At 52.2% G+C, this 3,647-nt stretch overlaps 1 protein-coding gene across 1 annotated transcript in view; it reads left to right on the forward strand.

Moving 5' to 3' along the window:
• CFAP99 (cilia and flagella associated protein 99) overlaps nucleotides 1-3,647 on the forward strand; it is a 26,397-nt gene that overhangs the window by 2,688 nt on the left and 20,062 nt on the right. The window lies entirely within an intron of this gene.

Below are 3,647 nucleotides of genomic sequence, written 5' to 3' on the forward strand. Positions count from 1 at the left end.
AGTGGGCCTACCAGCTCCAGGGTGCCATTGGGAACTCATTCCCCTTCCTTTCCACTCAGAGGATATGTGTACATCTGCCTCACAGTCACAGAACAGCTACCTACCTCCAGCTTTGCATCTGTCTCCCAGGTGAGGGACAGAGAGAGGCCAACAGCACAAGGCCTATGCCAGCTGAATCTGCCTTCCTTTCAGGTACTTTCTTGGTGGCTGCACCTGGCAACTTGCCATTGCATCTCATTGATTAAAATTGATACATGGCTCTAACAGCAAAAGGAGTTGAAAAAGTGTTTCAGCTGGGCACATTACAACCTCTTTCTGTTGGATGGGGTCAAGGGGAGATGCAGATCATGGGGACATCAGCAGCCTCAACTTTTTTTTTTTTTTTTGAGACAGAGCCTCAAGCTATCCCCCTGGGTAGAGTGCTGTGGGCATCACAGCTCACAGCAACCTCCAACTCCTGGGCTCAAGCGAGTTTCCTGCCTCAGCCTCCCAAGTAGCTGGGACCACAGGCACCCACCACAACGCCCAGCTATTTTTTGGTTGCAGCCATCATTGTTGTTTTGGCGGGATTCGAACCTGCCACCTTAGGTGTATGTGGCTGGCACCTTAGCCACTTGAGCCACAGGTGCCGAGCCACTTCAACTTCTTTTGCCTACTTTTGTAACTGTGGTCTTTGCAGCAGACAGGTACTGGAGATGTGAACTGCAGGCCCCTCCCTGCCCTCACCCTGGTCTAACTCTGCCCTAATCCTGTGGTTCTGTGGACAAGCCCAGTTATGGGAATGCTGGGTGACTCTGATCAATGCTTGTTGCTGTCCCTGGGGGCTGGCCAAGGGTTCCAGGTGGGGCCTCAGGAGCCCTGCACTTGACTAAGGCCTAAGACTTTATCACAAACTCATAAATTCTTTGGCAGCCACAGCCCTTTTCTCTTAGCCACTAAGGCTGGCTCAGAACCAGGAGCCATATGCCCAAGAGAAGGCCAGGCCCAGCCCTTCTGGGAGGGAGAGACCACTCACCTATACCTACTGCCTACTGTCACTGGTCAGAATGGTCCTCTGATCCATGTGTCACTGTCACCCGCCGCCCCCAGGCCTTAGTCCCTCTCTGTGACAAGCTGGCCATCACATGTCCTGGTGGCACCCAGCCTAGCATTAGTGGTAAGGACCCAGCCGTGGACCCATCTTGGAGTGTGGACCAGAGTGTCATTTACTGGCTCCCCCTTAGCCTGAGTCTTCCAGGATCCTCTGGTGCAGCCCAGCCTGACCTGCCTTGCCTGGGCTGAAGGCTCTAACCTTATTAAAAATGCATGCTCCCGCTTCCCAAACACAGACGTGATTGATGAGAAGTGCAGTCGCTCTCGTCCAAGGCTGGCGGCCGGCAGAGGTTGTCGGCAGTGTCCTGCAAAGTCATCAGCCCTCGGCTCTGGCTGAGCTGGCTCAGGGCGTCTTTCTGTGCCAGCCTGCTGAATCACTGCTCACTGATCTGTCTGCCCTGGATCCCTTTGTCAAAATGCAGTAATTTAAAAGGGGGGACTGGTGCCCTGCTAGGGCTGGTGCCTTCTGGCATTGGTACAGCTGGTAGTCTGAGGAACCTGATCAGGAGCCCTCCCCGGGTACCAGGTCTGTGCTCCCCTCGACCTGTGGGGGCAAGGCATTCCACTCTTTCTCTGGTGAGGACCCAGGTGACTTAGCAGGTAAAGGGGAAAAACAACCAGTGTTGTGCTTCTGGGACCCACCTCATCGACATGAGGGACACTCACTTCAATGGCAGTGGGGGAGTGACCATGCTAGGAGGAGCATAGCAGGCAGGGGCACAGCCAGAACACCCCACACTGTGGACAAACACAGGGACTCAGAGGAAGCTGGGCCAGCCCACACATGGCCTCAGATATCTTAAAAGAATTGCTCTGGCCGCTGGGTTGACCTAGGCTGATTAGGAGTGAGAGGAGAAGCCAGGGAGTGACTTGGTTCCCTAGCCTACTGGATGTGGAGCGAGACTGATGGGGTGGCCTGAGCTGAGAGGCTTGGGGCAGGTTTGGCCAAGCCCGGGAGGGCTGGTGGGGTGTGTTCATGTGAAGTGTGTGGCAGACACCCCATGTGGGGAACCCAGCCAGGGGCAGGATGGAGGTTTCTTTCTGGAGCTCAGAGGGAGATGCCAGCCTTAAGTGCGTTTAGGAGTCAGCATGTTTTTAGCCTTGAGGCTGAATGAGATCACCAGTGAGTTCGTGTGGATAGTGAAGAAACAAGGTTGTGAACTGAGACTTGAGATGCTCCAATATGTAGGCATGGAGGAGAGGAGCTGCCAGGGGCTCTGGGACATGGGTCAGCAATGGGAGGATGCTACTGCCAGTCGGGCTTCCAGTGGGATCCCCAGAGCCAGTCCAGGCACTTTCAGGAGAAAGGGCTTCAAGTCATCAGAGGAGCTGGAGGAGTTCATGCCAGGCAGCCTCGAGAGCTGGGCATTGCAGGGAGCCGCTGCCTGGCATGGCTGCAGGGAATGAGCAGGATGCTTGTCAGTAAAGCCAGCGGCTGTCACTCTGGGGAGGGAGGAAGGGGTGTCTATCTCACTTGCATCTTCCACTGTCCTGTGACTGTAGCTGGTCAGCAGAACCCGAGCTGCACCCAGAACCCCAGCAGCACAGCTGACTGCAGGAGGCAGTAGGGAATGGGAACAACACTGTCCGCCAGAACAAGATGCAGAATATTCTCATACATGTCTGGAAACTGAGGCTTCCAGAGGTCATGTGGCTGGTCTGGGATACCTCAAGTCACCTTATCATCCTGTTGTTTTCTTGGCATAAAGACAACTGAAGAAATCACAAAGGAAAAGCTAGATTTGACCTCCAAAAAAGTAAAACTTTTATGAGTTCTGTATGCCAAAAAAAACATTCTGCAAATTTAAAAGGCAAATGAGAAACTCATAACTATCACGTTAATAACCATGTTAATAGCCTTACTATAGAGCAGTGGTTCTCAACCTTCCTAATGCTGCGGTCCTTTAATACAGTTCCTGTGGGTCACAACCCACACGTTGAGAACTGCTGCTATAGAGAGAGCTTATAAAACTGATACCCCAATAAATGTCAATTATGTAAATTGATAATTCATAGAAGAAATAGTCCAGTAAACATATGAAAATTTCACTACTAACTTAAAAATCTTTTTGGTTGTAGTTGTCATTGTTGTTTAGCAGGCCGGGCAGGGTTCAAACCCACCAGCCCTAGGGGCCAGCCGACACCCTAACCACTGAGCTATAGGCACTGAACCGAAAATAAGGTTCTTGAAACACAGACGCCCCCCAGCATCACCCCCACCCCCACCCCCAGGCCTTTCTGTTGCTGTGCTGGCAACACTGGATGTTCTCGTGCTCTTTCTTTTCAAAACTTCCTTTTGTGAATATACAACACATATCACACATAGGTTACAAGCCCCAGAACAATCCGAGGGTAAATAGGGAACAGCCCGTTCCCTCCAGCACTGCAGCGCCCACCTGTCTTTTATGCTTCACAAACTCTTGCAGAGATTTTCCTTGCTCGAGCATTGTTCTTTCTGATTTGTGGTTGCTATTTGGAGACAGGCTGTCTATTGCCCAGCAGAAGTGCAGTGCCGTGATCACAGCTCACTGAGCCTCAAATGTCAGGGCTCAAGC

This window comes from Otolemur garnettii, unplaced genomic scaffold (genome assembly GCF_000181295.1).
Source record: "Otolemur garnettii isolate 467f Iridium unplaced genomic scaffold, OtoGar3 scaffold00198, whole genome shotgun sequence".
NCBI lineage: Eukaryota > Metazoa > Chordata > Mammalia > Primates > Galagidae > Otolemur > Otolemur garnettii.